This window comes from Rhincodon typus, chromosome 27, assembly GCF_021869965.1.
Source record: "Rhincodon typus isolate 14 chromosome 27, sRhiTyp1.1, whole genome shotgun sequence".
NCBI lineage: Eukaryota > Metazoa > Chordata > Chondrichthyes > Orectolobiformes > Rhincodontidae > Rhincodon > Rhincodon typus.
This window is the reverse complement of record NC_063358.1, coordinates 3111453-3133795: the sequence shown is the minus strand read 5'-3', so window position 1 is coordinate 3133795 and position 22343 is coordinate 3111453. Positions and strand designations below refer to the sequence as shown.

The following is a 22343-nucleotide window of genomic DNA, read 5'->3' as shown; positions in this document are numbered from 1 at the left end:
GCCCTAACAGAGGAAAGATAGGATGAGAGGTACAAAGGAAATTGAAGTGCTTACAATCATCGTAGATGGAGGGATGGGGACCAATATCAGAGCAATGTTTTTTAATAATTCATGGGATGTGGGCATCACTGGCTAGGCCAGCATTTATTGCCCAGAGAGCAGGTAAGAATCAAGCACATTGCTGCAGATCTGGAGTCACACACATAAACCAGCCAGACTAGATAGGAATGGCACATTCCCTTCCCTCACGGACATTAGTAAAGCTGTTGGGATTTTTATGACAATTCACAATGGTTATATGATCACCATGAAGCCAACTTTTTATTCCACATTATTATTGAATTTGAGTTTCCCCACTGGTGGGACTCAAAGTCCTGTCTGCAGAACATTAGTCTGGAACACTGTGTTTTTGATCCAGTGACAGTACCATGATAACAACACTTGCTCCTTTCAGAGCTGGGATGCTCAACCGGGGAGAATCAGAAAAGGACCAATATCGCAGAAGGTTGTGGGGCCAGAGGGCATTAGAGACTTGGACAGAGATGAGGCCATGGGGTGATTTGAAAATAAAACTGAGATTGGTCACGTCTAGTTGTTTCTTGACCAGAAGCAGACGTGGGTCAGAGGTCACTGGTGTGTTGGATGAATGGACTCTGGTGCGGGTTCGAATAGGTGCTGCAGAATTTTGATAACTTAAAGTTTGCAGAAGGTAGGAAGCACATAAAGCTTATAGTTTTGATAAAACTGTGGAGATGGCCCAATGTCTGGAGTAACTGAACCATGGGCATTTCATGGAAAATATAAATTACACTTGTGTGAAATATTCTGGTCATCCATTCACTTCATCATTTACCTCAAATCTGGTGACTACTGCAGAAGCTATAATCATTTATAGGAGGTATGCTTAGTAAGTTTGCAGATGACAGCAAAATTGGTGGTGTGGTGGACAGCGAAGAAGGTTACCTCAGAGTACAACTGGGCCTTGATCAGATGGGCCAATGGGCCGAAGAATGGCAGATGGAGTTTAATTTAGACAAATGTGAGGTACTGCATTTTGAAAAGGCAAATCAGGGCAGGACGTATACACTTAATTATAAAGGTCCTGAGGAGTCTTGCTGAACAAAGAGACCTTGGAGTGCAGGTTCATAGTTCCTTGAAAGTGGAGTCGCAGGTAGACAGGATAGTGAAGAAGGCATTTGATATGCTTGCCTTCTCAATCCAGTTTTCCTAATCCTATCAGAAACTATTCCCTGTGCACCTGAAAGTCAATGAAAGTTTGAATCTACACTGAGACTGAATACCATGAACACAGTACATTGTGTATAGGAGTTCGGAGGGCATGTTGAGGCTGTACAGGACATTGGTTGGCCACGTTTGGAATACCATGTGCGATTCTGGTCTCCCTGCTATAGGAAAGATGTTGTGAAACTTGAAAGGGTTCAGAAAAAAATTTACAAAGATGTTGCCAGGGTTGGAGGGTTTGAGCTACAGGGAGAGGCTGAATAGGCTGGGGCTATATTTCCTGGAGTGTCAGAGGCTGAGGGGTGACCTTATAGAGGCTTATAAAATCATGAGGGGCATGGATAGGGTAAATAGGCAAGGGTGGGGCAAGTCCAAAACTAGAGAGCATAGGTTTAAGGTAAGAGGGAAAAAATTTAGAAGGAACTTAAGGGGCAACTATTTTTACGCAGAGGATGGTGTGCATATGGAATGAGCTGCCAGAGGAAATGGTGGAGACTGGTACAATTACAACATTTAAAAAGCATCTGGATGGCTATATGAATAGGAAGGGTTTAGAGGGATATGGGCCAAATGCTGGCAAATGGGACTAGATTTATCTAGGATATCCGGTCAGCATGGACGAATTGGACCAAAGGGTCTGTTTCCGTGCTGTACAGTTCTAAGACTCTATGATTCTAGTGAGGCACGCTCCATGAGGAGCTATCAAATATATTACAAGTGTACAGGAGAGAGTGTTGGTGTTAATTTAGAGAATTATTTACAAGACACTTATATTGAGCAAATAGACAGTATATGCTTAACGTTTACATGTGTGTTATTTTAGTACTTTTAGCGATTGATATGATCTTAATTTATTGACTCAATCAAATATTTAAATCAGAGCTTAATAGATGGGCAGATAAATTCTTGCTGAGTGAAGCGGGTGAAAGGTTCTCAGGGATAGATGGGAATGTGCAGTAATCAGATCAGCCATGAATTTATTGAGGGACCAAATTACTGCAGATGCTAGAATCTGTACTGAAAGCAAAAAATGTGGAAGATCAAAGTGGATCAGGCAGCATCCACAATGGGAGAGAAAGCTATCGTTTTGAGTCTAGATAACTCTTCATCAGAGCTGAATTTATTGAATTGTTGAAGTGGCTGAACTGTCTCCATCTGCTTCTAATCCATATGTTCCTATGAACTTGGATATGCTGAGCTCTCAGAAAACATACAACTGATTTAAGCAGTTCTGCATGACAGATAAGAACTGTCAATGATCAGGACCTCATTGAAGAGCACGACAGAGTTTAATTTGTTCCCTCCAGCAATGTCATGATATTCAGAAAGAACTCCCAGATGAAACTTCGTTAAATGTTGTTACAGTAATGTTACAGTCTGAGGTATAAAAATAGCTAGTCTAAGCAAGATCGTCTCAAAGGTTTTTGTGTGCTCAAGCAGTATTAAAAAAATCTTAAGATGGTAATAACGTTCAGTCAGTTGTCAAATATTTTCTTGAATAACGTTCACATAATTCTCTTCAATATGGTTATAATATAAATAGCTGCACTTCCATCTTATTTTACTTTCAATCTGGCTTCATAACTGCAACAGACAAATGTATTTCAGGTCATCATGGTGTACCTGTACATTCACACAGCTCAGTAATTGAATAAGACTGTCATTCATCTCAATCCAGTTTTCCTAATCCTATCAGAAACTATTCCCTGTGCACCTGAAAGTCAATGAAAGTTTGAATCTACACTGAGACTGAATACCATGAACACAGTTGATGTGGACAATTACATTAGCACCTGTCACCCAGCAGTGAAACCTACATCTCAGATGTCTAGTGATCCCAGAAGAAAAAACATTGATTTTAAAACACTTTGCATTACACAGTATTGTATTCTGGTTTTGACTGAAATGATTCCTGTGCTGATCCCAAAAAGAAATCATTTTGCCCTACATTTCAAATCTACCGTGGCTCAAAGGAAGACTGCCAATTGAATTTCTGGCATTTTTAAGATAACAGTCCATTAAAGGATTTTAATGATTTTAATCTGATTTCACCTCATTTTGCCTCAAGTACTTTACTGTCACTTCCAAAAATCCAGTTTAAACTAACATTGTCATTTCAAAGTCATTTTATCCTGGTCAGCAATGTTACTGTTTGTCCTGTAAACATCTGATGATGTAATTGGCCACCATCAACACTTCCCAAGAGGCATCAAACAGTAGAGTGTTCCAATTAGTGCTAAGGTAATACAAAGCATCAAATACCAAAATAGTCTCTGCTCCTCTTTTGAAGGCTTTCATTTACGATGATTCCATGTCGCCAGCTTCTAGTATCTTACCAATTAACGAGTGTAGAAAGTGAGTCCTGACAGACTCTAAGACCAAGAGGAATGTTACAGACAAATCTAGTGATTCCTTAACCAATGAGCCTTGGAGGCCTGCAGTTGAAGAAAACAATTAGGGGGACATACTCCTTAAACCACCCTGTTTGGGTGCACTAATCAACAGCTCTCATTGGGACCTAGGACATAGGAACAGTAGCGGGCCATTCAGCCCATCGATCCTGTGCCACTATTTAACACAATCGTGGTTGCTTGATCACTTCAATGCCTTTTACCCACACTATTCCCATAACACTCTAATGCCACGAATAATCAAAAATTTATTGATCTCTAATTTAAACAGACTCAAAAGACTGAGCTTCCACAGTCTTCTGTGGTAGGGAATTCCAAAGATTTACAACCCTCTGAGTAAAAAGAAATTTTCCTCATCTCAGTCCTGGAATTGGTGCCGAGCTGCTAGATATAACCCAGGAGGGATATAATAGCGAATAGCAGGCTCACCAGAGGTGATATTTTGACTTAGTCAAAAGCACATCATAAATCAAGCCAGACATCACTGTCAGGTGCGAAAGAGCAGCACACTGAAAGCTTGTGATTTTAAATAAACCTGTTGGACTATAACCTGGCATCGTGTGACTTCTGATTTTGTCCACCCCAGTCCAGCACTGGCACCAGTACCTCCAAATAAACCAGTCATCCATAAGCCCTACCCTGCATCTGCCCGAATCTTTGTTTCTGCTTATGCCTAGCCAGGACATGGTATTCAGCAGATAGCCAAGCCAATTCCTCATGAACATCCACGTTTTTAATGGCCTGATGAATCCAAATCTCTTGAAATAAGATCAAGGCAGGAATGGCCTTTGCCATCCCTTGTGTTGATTGGCATCTGAAGTATTATTTTTGGATTATTTGTTCCAGAAATTTGGAATCATTTGCTGTTGTTCCTTTTTATGTCCTGGAATGTGAACAGAAAACTTCAGCACTTTTGAAGAAATGCCTACTGGGCAGGAGCTGTGACTTTTCAATCTGTCGCAGAAGAAAATCTGTTTAGCCTTTGGCTAACTGCATGTAGTCGCCTTCAGAGTTGGATCATATAAATGGACATATGTAACTTACTAAATGTTCATATTCATTTATCAATAATAAATAGCTATGTTTGAGCAACAGTAAGTGATCTAGTTCAAATATCAAAAAATGTTCAAAGTACTAACTGTTTCCAATAGTTTGTCAGGACACAATAAAAACAATTTGCTCATTTTTCTGTCAACAATGCAATCTTTTGATTCGACTCTACTTACCAAATGTACGCCAGCATTCAAATCATCTGTTCCAATGTTTGTTGATCAGACATAGAAACCTAGAGCAAAAACATAATTAAACAAAAGTGTAAAGGTCAGTTGTTCTTACTTGGATAATACTAGATCAATTACACACAAAAGTTGAAAAACAATCAAAGATTTTTTTTAAAAAAAATTCATTCATGAAATGTAGGCTGCATTGGCTGGGTCAGTATTTAGTTCATGGCAATTTATTATGTGCATATATATTTATACAATGGAACAGGCCCAAGGGTCTGAATGGCCTAGATCTGTTCCTATATTCTTTTGTGTTTATATTGCCACACCTATCAAGGATATTTTTTCAGACCAGGGCAGCCAAGAAACCAATAAATTCGTATTTGCATTCCCCATGACAATTGTATTTTTCTTGTCATCATGACAACAGATCATAACCTCAGATTACTTATGGACAGATTGAAGTTCTAAATTCAATGCATCTGTTTTTTTTTAAAAGAGGACATATAGACAAGGTGTGGTAGCAAAGCCCTGAAAGTAGCCATGGAATGCCACACCTGTAAAGGTACTAAGGGAACTTCAAATAGCAACTCTTCAAAAGGAAAGATGCAAATCAAAACAAACAGGACTGTGATCTACTTCAGCCACAGAGTTAACCAAGAGGCTGATTACTCTACCCCTATCAGCAGAAAATCATCTTCTGTTGATTGCATCCCAAACTGCAGACATGTTTGTGCTTTACCTTCCAGGAATCTAGAAAGAAAGGAGTCAATAACCAAATACAGCCCCAGGCTATGTGTGTGGACTAGCATGTCGTAAAAGTCACAGTTTGAGGACAATCATTAGACACCCTCCTACGCTAAGAGTTGGTAGCCAGGTGAGTGAGTGAAGTCACTGTTGGGAAGGATAGAAGACAGAAGCCTGTCAGCTGATGTGTGAAGCCAAGAGTCTCCAATTCACTGCTTCCTTATCTAAGTTAACATTTCTGAATTCAACCAATTAAAAGCTACCACGTTCCACCACTTACTCTTCGCAGAACTCAGAGGCTGGTTCGTCAACCTTTTTAACTCTTATCTTTTCACTCAATTCACATTTCTAATCTGTGTCACATCTTAGTATCTTTTCTCACATTTATTAGTGAATAAACTCAGATTTTCTCTAGCTCAAGAAAGCCCGGCTAATTTGATTCCTTTCAAAACATAGATGCATTTGAACTAGGAAGAGGTGTCCATGACAGAAAGGATCCTTTCTAAATTAACCTACCAACAGAGAGAGGTGTTGAATTTAAAGGATGAACCAATTCAACCCTCGTCACCTGGAACCATTATCATTTAGGGGCATCCCACCCAGAATTGTCATAAATTATGGACCTATCCCTGGGACTTATTGGTATAAAGCTGTACCCTTTAATTTGCCAAAAACAATATCACATGAGACCCGGAAATATAGACGTTTCTTGCCTAACTGATGTTACTTGCTGTTGTTACACCATTTGGTCACATTTATACATCGGACAACTAGTTTCTGTGTCCACATTTTCTGTCTAATTTCCCAATGTTAATGTACCAACATCGTCAAAGGTTATGGCCATCAGATGACTCTGCAAACCAGGTTTCTGAAATTCCATTGCATCAGTCTACTGCCAGTTTTTGTCTCCATGAGTAGTTATCTCCACTATCATTTGATCACAAACACTTTCCAGGCCTAGATACATAGATATACGCATACAGTTAACAGCCCTTGAGTGTGCAAATATGACACCTCACTTCAGCTGCAAACTAATTTAAAGAGTTTTCTTCCAAGTCATAGCTTGAAACTGTTAAGAACATTGCAATCTGCTCGCAAATAGATTCCAAGCAAAGGCTGTGGTTTTCTATCGGCAATTATATATGAAGGACATGTGGCATAACACTCCTGGGTACACAAGACATTATTGTGACTTACTGTGGGCAATGTCACAGGAGATCTATGAGAAATTGTCAATAATCCAATGGCACACACATGAATCACACTGCTTTAATCTGGGGAAGACAGCAGTGGAAATAAAGCAGAGAGAAATCCAGGCAATTTATTCTGGTACTTCCTCATTTTGACAGGACATTCTTACCTGGTGATTAAAAATTACAAGTAAATTACTGACTCCTAATTGGCCTTAAAAATACACAAGCAGCTAAATAAAACAATGCAAATCATTCCATGTGACATCAAGAAATGGTTGGAGGCACTGGATACTGCAAAGGCTATGGGCCCTGACAACTTTCCAGTAATGGTTCTGAAGATTTATGCTCATGTGCATATGTAATATTTGCAGATAATGCATGCACATGACACTTCAAAGAATCTAAACAAAATGATTTTTTTAAAGCAATCATTTAAGATTTCTTTACTCAGCTTGATAACTGGGTGTCTTCTAAAGAGCCAGACCAATATACAGAAAGCCCTCTTAAAAAGAGAGCTAACATTAAGTTTGGTGTGGATCTGTTTGTAGAAGAATGCGCAGTTGAGACAAGCTGGCTTATCCATGGTTAAACATCGCAACAAATCTCTAGATCCCAGGCATTTCACAAGCAACGTTGTGGGAGGTCAGTTGGTGTTTAAATTGGTGAACAAAAGAGAATATCTGCAGGACATCATTCCTCTATTGTAAATATTAAAAGACATTAAAAGGACACCAAATCAAAAAATGTTGCAGAAACATTAAGTGATGCCTAGTAAAAAGAATATCTACACAAGACCCATGAAGCTTAAATTATCTAAGAAACAACAGAAATGAAAAGAAATGAAAAAAATGAAAAAAAAAACAGAAAATGAAGGCTTAACTGCATCTGAAATAGTTAACCAAGAATTGGCCTTGCAGTATACATTGCCATTCCTGCATGCCTCCAGATGGCACCTTGTTTTAACTTACCCCGCTGTATACTGTTTAGAAATAAATTACATCTTCTCCATCAGTCCAATTCGCTAAAAGTGACTGGCGACAATTTATTCCAATTAGCTCTTTCTCATATGTGAACCTAGTTCATTAGTGCACATAAACTATTTTACGATCAAGGAAAGGGAATCCATACAGTAACTCCATCTGTCTTTAACCTGATCATCTACAGATATACACAGCATGCACTTTGTGATGGCTATGGTGACCAATTTCAACATCTCTAGTGCTACACTGGATAAGATTGATAAATCTTTATAGGCTAGGAATTGAAACTGTTTTATTCTCTCAACACCAGAACAGTAGGTATATACAAAGAAAAGAAAATGTTGCATATGCTGGAAATCTGAAACAAACAAACACAGCGAATGCTGTGGAAACTCAGCAGATCTGGCAGCAGAGGGAAACAGAGCTAACTTTTCAAGTCTGATACAGTTCTTCGGAACATACATTTATTCTCAATATACTGTGAACATCATGACAATTACTGAAAGAGGACAGGTGATATTTTTGTTTTACATTCCTATGAAGGTGAAAATAGAATTTTTTCCCTGTTGTCAGGTACCATTGGCAATACTTTCCTTTTAAGTAATAAATTGTATGAATCACTACCTGCCCTTACTGTAGCAGTCTCTAAAGAGCAGGTTGCTGAAACATCAAATGCCTTCCTCTGAGACTGTGCCATAGACTAGCACTGAGGCTGAGCTGCTGCTGGTCGTATGCTTTCCCTGCTCGGACTCCCTTTCAAAGCCATTTCTCTGAATCCAGTGGCAATGGCTATGCTACTGCACTTGTACCTGTCTGAGACCGTGCCTATCAACCTGGCACTGCAGGACAACCTGGAACTCCAAATTCAGAAACCTCAAGACATTCACTCTACACCCTCACTACTTCCTGACCAAGGTCCGTGAACCAGAGCAGCTCAGATGAAGTAATGGACTGATGAATAATGTTTTACAAAATGCTTTTGATACATTTATTTTAATATTTGTATGACGTGAAAAATATTGATCTATAATTCTTTGCTTTGTACAGAATATTACTTGTTATTTTACTGCTGTTTTAGTTTTGTTGGTATCTGGGGGTCACATTAATTTTCAAGTGTTGAAATGGAAATATAATATTGGAAAATAGTTTGGGAAACACTAGTGCGATTCTGTTGACAAGTAGCCATCTGGAATAAGATATTTTACAATTCTCAAGGAACAGCTAATGACTCACCAGCCTCATAAAATTTACATAACCAGTTTCACTCCAACCCATCTGTTCATGCAGACTCTATTCTCCGCTTACTTCAACAAGCAATGTTCACTCATTACAAGATATTGGATTATCAGATCTAATTGTGTATACTGTAATAACTAATCAGAGAATGAAGTTTTTTATGTATGCATTTGTGTAAACCACACATAACATACATTAGTTGCATAAAATTTTATTGCGTTTCCTTATTTTTAAGGTATAATTTCTTGAGGTGCAATACCACAGAATATCTTGATGGATTAAGTATAACTTGGTTGACAGAATTGGTGCAATAATTAGCAATGTTGCTCCGATCCAGTACCATTTTAAATTTGAAAACATCAAATTCTACCATCCAAGTCGTTACAAAACAGCACCAATCAACTCCCACAAATTGAAGACAGACGTAGAAATACCTAATGGCAATTGACATAAAAGGATGTCTCCAGCCAACTTTTAGCAGATGAAAAATAGCAATAACAATATCATTGGTTATAATTTTGAAAGTGTCACAGAAAACTAACAAAACTTCAAAGTTTTCAATTAAACACAAAAGCAAATTCCCATGGCTGTTGGAAATTGGAAGTAAAGATGTAAAGTTCATCGTTAGTTTCAGACATGGCAAAGAATTTTTATTTTCCTTAGGGGCAAGTTTGATATCCTGTAGGATGGGTGTTGTCTTGAACAGGTTTTACTTCTGATTTATATGTAACGATAAATGCTACCAATTTCACAACATGGGCTGAGAAAACAGGGTTTTGATCAGGAATGATCATGGATGAGCAAGTGAAAAAGTAGTAATATTCAAGGCTATGGGCCAAGTGCTGGAAAGTAGAACTAGCGTAGATTTAGAGTAGTTTTTGTTAGTGTAAACTCAATGGGCCGAAAGGCCTCTTCTGTACTATATGACACTTTGATTCTAACTATAACACTGTGGCTATAGGCCCATGTTCACTTTCCTTTGAATCAACAAAAACTGATCATCACTAATGCATTGAAAATATTACAAGTCCTCGATTGTTTAGTTGCTAAATGTACGACACTGTGCAAATCTGATGACTGTTCACTGATGATTGCGCAGTATTCAGTACTACTGGCAACTCTTCAAATGCTGCAGAAGTCCATTTCCATATGCACCAAGACCAGGACAATATTCAGGCTTGGAATGATAAGTAGCAAGTAATATTTATGCTACACAAGTGCCAGAAAACAACAATCACCATTAAAAAATAGAATCTAACCGTTGCCCCTTGACATTCAATGGCATTATTTTTGTGAAATCCCTCATCATTGATGTCGTGCAGGTTATTGACTGGAAATTGAACTGCATTAGCCAAATAAATACCACGGATACAAGAGCAGGTCAGAGGCTAGAAATTCTGCAGTGAGTGATTCATTTCTTGACTCCCAACAGCACATCAGGAGTGTGATGGAATACTGTGTACTTGCCTGGATGACTACAGCTCCAACAACACTCAAGAAGCTTGACCCACCTAGGACAAAGTAGGCTACTAAAATGGCATTCCAGCCACCATCTTCAACATCCACTCCCTCCACCACTGATGCTCAGTAGCAGTATGTACCATCTACAAAACGCACTGTAGCCATTCACCAAGGCTTCCTCAAGAAAACCTATAATGTCTTTACTGAGCAAGTTTCCCTCCAAGTCATATACCATCCTGACATAGAGCTACATCACTGTTGCTTGAGTCTTGTTGGGTCAAATCTCTTCCTAACAGCATTGTGGATGTATGGACATGGACTGCAGCGGTTCAAGAAAGCAGCTTACCACCACCTTCTCGAGAGGCAATTAGGGACGGGCAATAAACGTTAGCCCAGCCAGTGAAAGAATTTTAAAATGTAAATAACATTCATCGAAAAGGCATCATCTTTAATTTTTAGATTCTGGTCATTCTACCCACTCAAGGCACCTTTTGACTCCAGTTGATTCAGGAGAGTTAAAACAAGTAACACATCCAACTTTTCTCAGTTACCTGCAGGTAGCTCTTCCTACACAGTATCCATGTGAGACATTGGATAAGACACAATTCTGTCACTGCTCCTGAGGAACATCCCTGCACTAATTACTGTCCAGATTGCGTTAGAATGGTTACCTCAGCAAAGATTCAAAGGTATTGCAAATTTCTCCTTCCCTTACCATTCCAAAGAGTTGATAACACCTACTGAGTGTAGATAAAATAACTTGTTAAATTGATTCTACAACACAAAACCAAACCATTCATCATAACTTCTCCATGCTACCTTTACGCCCCACATAAGCCTCATCTTACTCTATCTCATCCAACTCCTCCATTGATGTTTCCTTCGCTTCCTTTCTCCTTCATTGTTTATCCATGTTAATACCTAACAGATCTGTGCTATTTTCACCTCAACCACTTTGTTAGTTCTGAACACTCTTTGCATGAAAAGGTTTTGCTTCAACTTTCTATTCGATGTCTTAGTGATTATCTATATGTATGGCCCCTGGTTTGGACACCCTTACAAATGGCACCATTTTCTCTACATAAACTCCTTTCACTATCTCAAAGACCTCTATTGGTACACCACTCAGCCTTTCCTCTTTCAAACAAAACAGCTCCAGCCTTTTTGGATTTTTTTAGCCTCACCATTCTGCTATCATCCTTGTAAATCCTTTTGCAACTTCTCCAGTGCCTTCATATCCTTGTTATAAGTTGGAAGCTATAAAACGGCACAATGCTACAAATACCATGTAATCAAGGTATATTTATACAAGGGTAAATACAGACATTAAACCTCTCACAATCACTAAATAGAGAGTGCTGAAATTTTGGTTTGTTTGTAATTTTCACAATTCTTAGACATCATTTAAGGTAAAACAATTAACATTTCTGAGCATAATAAACATTCTTGGATCAGGTTAAATAATGAATGCGAAAGAATATTGAGGTCTGCATAAATAATTTATTGTTTTTATAGATTTTAATGTAACTGGGATGAAAACAAACATTTCATCAAAGGTGATTTACAAACACTGTATCTGATTCCTTTGAGATTATAAATAGAAGTACTTTACAACGTATACAATTTTAATCCAAATGTCAAAGCAACAGTGGAAACGTTCGGAGCTGCATTGACAATATCGTTAATAATTCCAACGTCTTTCTCAATGATTGCAGGCAAGGTCTTACAACTGTAGCTACAACATATTTGATACTTAATATAAAATGGAATATTTATTTTAATATGAAAACTAGCCCAAAGTGCTTCACAAGTTGAAATTATTAGGAAAAATAACAGCTGGGACAATGAAAGCAATTAGGAGAGATTTGTGAAAAAAAGCCAAAGGAAGCATTGTGTCATAGATAGGCAAAGTGAAAGGGGGTGTATAAAACATCAGAGTGAGAGGCTGAAAAAGGGTAGGGGAAATGAAAGATAAAAGAACATAGCAGTGATAGAGTTGGGTATGGGGGCATTGGAAGATGAGGATGAAGTGTTTACATGTAATTACTGGAAGTCAGGGAGGCAATGCTAGTCAGCAAAGACAGGTGATGTGTAAGCAGTGTTTAGAATGATACGGGCAGATGAATTTTGGATAATGTGCAGTTTGATAATGGGACTCATCACAATTCACTGTCGCGTGCAGAACTGCAAATGTCAATGAACACTCTTCTTCATTCTGACTCAGTCAGATGTACTGTCCACACAAGGTTTAGAATCTTTAATTTTCCTGCTTAAATACATTTTATTTTGTCAGGAAAACCATTTAACCACAATTGGCTGCACCTTGTAAATGGCAAATTTAATGAATTAATAAAAGGGATCCAGAAATGCGCAATGTTATAAGTGTGAGAAAGGGAAAACTGTAGAGTATGTAGGAACTTGCAGGAGAGTGAGTTTTATATTATATAAATAATTATATATATACTGTACATAATGAATAAGTCCATAAACAAGTGCAGTTCTTGTACAAGGCTTCACCACAAATAAGTTTTTATTGAAGAAAGTGGAGCCACCCAACATAATTTCCATAAATGTAAACAATGTAAGCAAAGAGTTGAGAAAGGGCACAGGAAATGGAAGATTAAATATATCTGATTGACTCTGAGTTACAGTCCTCCACTGAATAAAATAATATTGGACTTGATTTGTCACAGCATGAGAATTCAAATGCAATGAGATAGATTGTCCTTGTTAACAATAATTCAGATTTTATATTAACTTTTATTTCAGGCTTATAGAATTGTATGCCACCTTGAAGTTCCTTGAAAGCAGCTGAGGTAAAATAAATCTACAATCTGGACTAGAATTAAATGCCAGGCTGTGGTTTGAACCATGATGCATTAATCATTTAATGGCTATAATGACCCTACCACACTACTATATAAATGAAATGTGAATGTAATTATATATTTTATATAATATAGAATAAATTGGCAGTTCAAAGCTTTCTCTTAACTGGTGTTTGAGGACAGTATCTACAGACCTGCGTATAATTACAGTTCCAATTCACAAATGTAGAGCTCATGAATTAGAAATGTAGCAATTTTGGAATATATTTCACAATGTACTATCGTGTTTTTTTGCCAGATTGGGATAGATAATTGAGAATTTACAGAATTCATGTACAGTATTCCATAGTAATCTGATTGTCTGGGCTGGCAGTATAAAATTATACATAATTGCAAAACTAACTTGTTTAGAAAAACCATATACCAACTGTTTGAAGTCAAGCCAAGAAAAAAATAAGAATCAGTAACACATCCTTTCCTGTCATTGAAACATTTGTGCTGATTTCCCACCAAGCCTTTAATAAAAGACTCCTCCATCCCCACCAGGACAGCTTGAGGACGTACCCTTCTTCCTTGAAGAAAGGACCAAACTGTCCTCATTCACCAGCACCATTCCCATAACATCTCTCTTTATATTTTCTCTCTTCTCACTGTCCAATGCCCTCTCACTTCTTCAACGTGAAGCAATGATTTATATGTACTTCTCTCAGTGTACTCTGCTATAATCACTGGCTACAATGCAGTATTCTACAACATCAAACATAGACTAGGGGTGACCACTTTGGAGAGCAACTGCACTCTGTCTGAAAGCATGACCCAACCCTTCTGGTTGCTTGCCATTTTAGTTCCCCATCACAATCCCATGTTCACATCATCTGCTGCAGTGTTCCAATGAGACTCAATGAAAACTCAAGGAACAGCACTCTTTTAATTAGGCACTTTATTGCCTTCCTCTGAACTCAATACAGAGCTCAACCAATACAGTCCATGAACTTGGACTTTATTTCTGCTTTTTGTTTGCAAACTGCTGAGCTGAATCTTGATTATCATACTTTTTTACTTTCCAGCAATGTTGTAGCCTGGTGTAAATTCCAGACCAGATAGACCCATAACCTTTAAGAGTTCAACATAACATCACAACATGTGATGTTTTGGTATAAAGATATTTCCCCCTCATCTTGAGGCACTCTCTATGTGTCATGCAGTCAGTGTAGAATCGTCAGTCAGTTATCTTGATGTATGTAATGTACAATAACATCAGTAAGCACAGAACCCAGATCATATTTGTAAGTCTGTGTTGGTAAATGGTGTTACAAATAAAATTCAAGACATCTGACTCAACAAGAATCCAACACTCTGTGGGATACGTATGTGGATTAAAGTGTAAAAAAAAACCCACAAAACACTGCAGACAGAGCTGTTCATTATTCTGCCATTTACACTAATTCTGAAAAATTACTTCATTTCTTTACTACAACCTTTGCCTTTTGTTCCATGACATCATTGTCATTTAATCTCTTTCATTCTCTAACCTATCCCAGTGTGTTTTACTATGTCCCACTATCCACTCCTCTTTCTCAAAGATATAGAACTCTATTTCAGTTCTGAAGAAGGGTCATATCATACTGAAACTATTCCCTCAGATTCCTGTCTTAACACAATAATCATTCAAATGGAAATCCAGAGAAAATGAGCTGAGCAGACTGAGTTCTGTAATGCTTTTGTGAATTACTATCTGCTTCATAGCTGTCAATGGAGCTCCTTCATGTAACTGAGCAGCATGATAACTTTTCCTTGTGTTTCATATTTTAAAGAAAATATGTGGCTCAGTTTTCCAATATCATACCTGTGGACATGGAGATAAATCGATATGAATGTTTGATATGGATTTGTATGCACACTGTGTTACTTTTGTGTACTGATTTATAAACGGCTAATGTTGTATGAGTCACGAGTGTCATGAGTCACCACACAAAGGCATTGGTATTGCAACTAAGAAGTTATTGAATGACTGGTTCCAGGTTAATATCCAGGACAAAAACAGTGATGAACTTGCCCCAGTTAGTGGAGCAGTTTCACAATAAGGTTTGTGCTTCATTGCTGCCAAATGATCTCCATTCATTCTGAATACATTTACTGAGAGTTGGGGTCAGTAATGCAAAATTCCAACTCTATAGACGATTTCCTCTCTGTATTAAGAAATGTTTTTGCTGTTCCATTACAAAACACATAGAGGAATTTTACCTCAATGTTGTTCAGCTATACAGCTCAATTATTGAGCTGTAAAAATCATAGAATAAGAGAATGGTTACTGCTCAGAAGCACGCCATTCAGTACACTAGCTCTCTGCACAGAACGACTGCATAGAACGATTCCAGTCTCCTGTCTTTTCACCAAAACACTGTCAATGTTTTCTCCAAATAATTTTCCAATTCTCTTTTGAATATTACAATTGAACTGCCTCTATCGCACTCTTTAACAAGGTATTCCAGATCCTAACCGTTTGCTGTACTCAAAAAGAATATGTTTTTAACTCATGTTAGTTTTGGCTCTTTAGTCAATTATCTTAAATTGGTGTTCTCTGGTTCTTGATCTTTCTACAATGGGGAACAGTATCCCTCCATCTACTCTGTCCAGAAACCAATGAATTTTGATTGCTAATCTTCTATCAGATCTCATCTCAGCCTTTTCTTCTCCAAGGACAGTTGTTCAATCTTTTCTAATTTATCGTCTAATCTGAAGTTGCTCACACCTAGAACCATTCTTGTGAATAATTCCTTTGAAACAAACATTTGAATGTATAAACCCATTCCTGGTTTTCCTTCTGAAAAACCATCACTTCGTACTTGTCCATGTTAAATTGTATTTCTAAGTGTAATTGTGATGGAGCTGCTCTCCACTGGGCTTAAATAGCACAGTTTGGGTGGAGTTAATGAAACATAAAGTACATTTGAAGAGAGAAGCACATGTAGGGAATACTCTTTCAAAAATGCAACAGTAAGATTAGGGCCTGATTAGGTTCCCATGTATAGTTGTAGAATGTAGAACATAGAGCAGTATGGCACAGGAATAGGCTTTTCAGCCCACCATGTCTACACTGACCATGATACCAATCAAAACTAATGCCATCTGCCTGCACATGGTCCCCCCATATCCCTCTGTTTCCTACCTCTTCATATGTGTGTCTAAATGCCTCTCAAATATTGCTATCGTCTCTGCTTCTACCACTTCCCCTGGCAGCACAATTCAGGCACCTACCATCTTCTACATAAAACAACTGTACACAGGAAAGTCACACACATTGACCAAGTACTGAATTTCAACGGCAACCACCCTAACACACACAAACGAAGTTGTATGCGAACATTATTTAAACGGGCAACAACACACTAGAGCATTACAGAGCTACACTAAGAAGAATAAGAATACTTCTTCCGAGTATTCAAAGACAATGGATACCCAAAAAAACTGGGTCAGAAGATGCCTATCACACGCACAACACCAGGAAGATACTGCATGCACCGACACACTCACCACGCTACCTTACATCAGGAACACATCGGAACTGACCACAAGACTCCTACGACCACTGGGCATCAGAGTAGCACATAAGGCCACATCAACCCTACGCCAACCGCTTAGCCGGACCAAAGACCCACTACCCACTATTGGCAGGACCAATGTCATGTACAAGATTCCCTGCAGAGACTGTGACAAACACTACGTTGGACAAACAGGAAGGAAATTTCTGAAGAAGGGTCCAGACCTGAAACATCAGCTTTCCTCTGATGTTGCCTGGCCTGCTGTGTTCCTCCAGCTCTACACTGTGTTATCTTCCACCACGACATTCTGTCTTCTACGACCAAGCCAGTATAGTATCCACCTAGCCAGGCCACCCCGAATCTCTTGTGATTTTAGTTTTTGTACCAACCTGCCAGGGACTTTATCAGATGCCTTACTACATCTACAACTCTTACTTCATCAATTATCTTCATTATCTCTTCAAAAAATTCAATCAGGTTGGTGAGACATGATCTTTCCCAGACAAAACTATGCTGCCTGTCACTAACTAGTCCATTTTCCTCCAAATGCGCGTATATCTTTTCTCTCAGTAACTTCTCCATGAGCTTCCCCACCACAGACGTCAGGCTCACAGGCCTATAATTTCCTGGATTGTCCCTGCTTCCTTTCTTAAACAAGGGAATAACACTGGCTAATCTCCAGTCCTCTGGAACCTCATCTGTAGTCAACGAGGATGTGAAGATATCTGCCAGTGCCCCAGCTATTCCCTCCTTTGCCTCTCTGAGTAACCGGGGGTAGATCCCATCAGGTCCTGGGGAACTTGTCTATCATAATGCAATTTAGGATTCCCAAAACTTCCTCTTTCGATATTTTGACATTCTCTAGAGTATTCACACACTTATCCCTGACCCCAACATTAGTCATGTCCTTCTCCTTGGTGAAAACCGATACAAAGTACTCATTCAGGATCTCCCGCACTTCCTGTGGCTCTACGTATAACTTCTCTCCTTTGTCCTTGAGTGGGCCTACTCTTTCCCTTGTACCCTCTTTCTCCTAACATATGCATAAAAAACCTTGGGATTCTCCTTGACCCTGTACGCTAAAGACATTTCATGGACCCTTTTTGCCTTCCTAATTGCGCATTTAAGTCCCTTCCTAATTTCTCTGTACTCCTCCAGGGCTTCGTCAGTTTGTAGCTGCCAAGACTAGTCGCATGCTTCCCTTTTACTTTTGAATAACCATACAATTTCCCTTCTCATCCATGGTTCCCAAATCCTGCCATTCCTATCCTTTAGTTTAACAACATGTTGTTAATTTTAATTTTTTCGTTAAGCAAAGGTATTAAGAGATATAGCCCAAAGGCAGGTATATGGAGTTAGGTCACAGATCAGCCATGATCTCATTGAATGGTGGAACAGGCTTGAGGGGCTGAATGGCCTACTCCTGTTCCCATGTTCCTATCTCTGAAAATCTACATCCACAACATTGCCTTTACTTGTACACTCAGTTAATTCTCCAAAGGAAAAGACCTCTTCCCAAGCTTTTTCCAAGGCTTCCTCGTTATTCTCATATCTCACCGTTACATCAACCACCACTACTTTCCTATTCTTTTGAAAAATCAAATCTGGTTTCCATATCTTCCCCTCTACATCTTTAATCTGGGGTTCTACAAAGGTTCTCCATCCATACTTACCCACGAACTGATACAATCTCTCTGTTATCTTGTTGTGTCTTTTAATTCGTATATTCTTAACTGCCGGACACTATCCCGATATATGTGGGAGTGTTTCTGCAGAAGCGTAACATGCACTAAATGATTTAATGTTCAATACAAGAGATCTTTTTCTAGATGGAACAGGAAGTGGTCTCCTTTGACCACACTCAACAATGCAGTTCCTGTGAGTCCCTAAACATAGAGAGAATGGTGGCAGCAAACCTATCACATGATGAGGTGCAGGTTTGGTTTAACTGCATATAAAGCACTGGCCCTACCTCTGGACCAGGAGGCCAAGGTTCATCTTCCACCAGCTCCAGAGGTGAGTAACAATAGCTCTGAACAGGTCAACTAGAAAATATCTACAGTGCTGACTGCACAAACTGGAATCTAGTAAGAAAAGGCAATGTCAACATCCATTATTCTGTTGTTCCTCCCCATTTTTATTGGCCTTACCCGACTGATAATGCAACCATAACACAGTGTGGAACTGGAGGAACACAGCAGGCCAGGCAGCATCAGAGGAGCAGGAATGTTGGCGTTTCGGGTCGAGATCCTTCTTCTGCCCACTTCTAAGGAAGGGTCCCGACCCGAAACGTCAACTTTCCTGCTCCTCTGATGCTGCCTGGCCTGTTGTGTTCCTCCAGCTCCACACTGTGTTATCTCTAACTCCAGCATTGGCAGTTCTTACTGTCTTTGATAATGCTACCAGTTTTGTTTTTGTCGTTAATTCACTTGTGTCGGTGTCGCTGGCTGGACTCGCATTTATTGCCCATCCCTAGTGCCCTCGAGAAGGTGGTTGTGAACCACTGCAGGTAGATGAACAATGCCATTAGGGAGGGATTGACCCAGTGACCCTGAAGGAACGGTGATATATTTACAGGCCAGCTTATTGACCTGGATTGTGATGGAATATTTATATGGTTTTGACCTTGGCATTCAGTGAAGTACATAATTACAAGATATTTTTAAAGTAATTCACTTCACAGCACCTTCCAAACCCGTAACCATGTCCATCTAGAAAAACAAGGGCAGCAGATATATGAGAACACCATCACCTTCAGGTTCCCCTCTAAGCCACTCACCATCCTGACTTGGAAATACATCACCACTCCTTCACTGTCACTGGGCCAAAATCTTGGAATATCCCTCCCTACCCACAGCAGGAGGACGGGAGCGGCTCAAGAAGGCAGCTCATCATCAGCTTCTCAAGGGGCAACTAGGGATGGGCAATAAATGCTGGCCAGGCAGCAATGCTCACATCCCACACATGAATAAAGCTATATCATTATATCTAGATGTAATATAAAAACTACTTTAAATCTTGGATTTGGGAATCAGCAATAAAATCCTGTATTTTATTTTTAAAATGTATACTCAATCCACATGATACAGTGTTAAGTGTCACTTGAAATTGACATGAAATCACAGAATGTTCTTAAAATCCAGAATTGTTACTCTTTTTAACACAGGATAATTAGATTGGAGCCTGTCAGCAAATTATTAGAGTATGGAGTAAACAAAGGATAAAAACAACCATGGAGCTGTTGTAGTGTCCCTACTCTTTGGGCCTTGTTTAAATCCCAGAACATGTCACAACATTTCTGACCAGGTTGGTTCAAAACAGATCGGAATTCCAAAAGGCACTTTATCTCGAGAATTAATCTGCTGATTCAGACCAGTCAAATAAATAACTGGGCATGGGCAAGGGAGAGGAACAGACAGCAAGGGATTTGATTTGCACACATGACTTTCATAAAATTAAATTTTACGAGCACCATAACTGCAGTCAAACAGATGCTGCTCATAACTGATTTTTATAACTTTCTCTTGCTTTCCTACTCCCATTTGGGAGATATTTTCCCTTACAGAGCACTTTTGTCCCTCAGTGCAAACACTGAACATTTTATTACCTTGCATTATCTTCTTCAAAAAGGTACACCTGACAACCATCTTTTCTGACCTGCACCTTCCTGTGTGATCATAAACTGGAGCAGCTGCCTTTAGCAAGATATGACAGACAAAAATAGAGGAATCTTTGTCTTTTATTTTACACAACAATCGAAAATGGCATCTGCTAGTCCTAGTTGTATGATGTCTTCAAGAAATGTCCTTTGTTTTGCATTGAAAGTATCCTGCAGACCCAAGTAACTGACTGCAATTGATATAACCTTTCCCACTATTAGGTTTGTGAAGAAGACCTTTAAATATTCCCCTCGGGCAATAGAAATTATCAAATTGTAACTTTGTCATTTTCATGGACGAATTCAGAGACATTTTAATTGTTTCTCAATAGCGGGAGTTTAATGTGTAGACTACAAAGAGATTCCTGAGTTAAACAGCGGAAGGAACAGTTCTCAAGCTACCTGAGCAAACAAAACTCCATTGCCCATTATACCTTTAACCTGTCACTGCTGTTAAAGGGCAAAATATCATGTCATTTAATGCAATCAAACAACAGACTGCAGCCAATCACCAAGGCTCCTTTGTCAGCACTGGCCAAACCCTCAACCCCTATCACATTGAAGAAAAAAGATTCATGAGAACAACATTAATTCCATATTTCCCCTCTAAATAACACTGCATCTTGGCTGCAAAATAGATCGCCGTTCTTTCACTGCCCCAGAGTCAAATTTCTGGAATTCCCTTCCTCATAGCAGTGTGCGTCTCCCTGTGGTTCAGACAATTCAAGAAGATGTCTCACCACCAACTTCAAAGACAATTAGCGAGAGGCGATATATGTTGGTCCAACAACAGATGATCACTTCCCATGAATGACTGATGAGAAAAAAAAGCCTTGATAAACTTTATTACCTCTAAAGAAATCGATGTGATTTCAAAAGGTAAAAAGTGTCCTTAAAGCTTTTTTGTATCATGGATTTCAAATACAACTATTTCAGCAAGAGATCATCAGCTCAAAGTACGTGACCAAAGTAAGTCAAAGAATAACCCTTCTTTCAATATTACCCTAATTTTTTATTTTGGAAATTAAATCAGTTTATAGCTTTCTGCCTTACGTAATTTTCCTGCAAGCCATTTTGGTCAGTGATTTTGCTACATGCTCTCCATTAAACATGCAACCACAATTGAAGGAAATGATTAGATCTGGACTATGCAGTGAGGAAATATGCAGGTTTATGTTTATAAGAGCTTTTGTAATTGTTGCAGGCCTTGATAGCATTAAATACCCAATTTAGGGGGCACTGTCTGTTTGTTCTTGAAATGTTTGTTCTCTGGTAGTGGTACTTGGATGGGCAGCATCCTAGGAAATTCTGACTGCTTGTTCCAGGAGGGTTAGGGCAATCCTTTTCATATAGAGCAAGGAATAACTTCATTTTGTTCCAAAGCCACATTTTAAAAAATCTTATATGGGATGTGAACTCGCTGGTAAAGCTAACATTTGTTACTTATCCCAGATTGTCCTAAATGTCTCACTAGGCCATTATCAGAGGGCAGTTAAGAGTCAACCATATTGACATGGGTCAAGAGTTACATGTAGGCCAGGCTGTGTAAAATCAGCAGATTTTCTTCCCTAATGAACATTAATGAACCATATGAGACAACAAGGTGCAGGGCTGGATGAACACAGCAGGCCAAGCAGCATCATAGGAGCAGAGAGGCTGACGTTTCGGGCCTAGACCCTTCATCAGAAAAGGGGGAGGGGAAGGGGGTTTTGAAATAAATAGGGAGAGAGTGGGAGGCGGATAGAAGAGGGATAGAGGAGAGGATAGGTGGAGAGGAAACAAACAGGTCGAAGAGGCGGGGATGGGGCCAGGAAAGGTGAGT

General features: G+C 39.1%; 1 long non-coding RNA gene across 1 annotated transcript in view; it reads right to left on the bottom strand.

Moving 5' to 3' along the window:
- The window catches only part of LOC109935124, a 48703-nt gene that overhangs the window by 2988 nt on the left and 23372 nt on the right, over window positions 1-22343 (bottom strand). Inside the window, exon 3 of the long non-coding RNA XR_007264995.1 lies at window positions 4880-4938. This is a non-coding gene — a long non-coding RNA (uncharacterized LOC109935124). The remainder of the gene's footprint in view (window positions 1-4879; window positions 4939-22343) is intronic.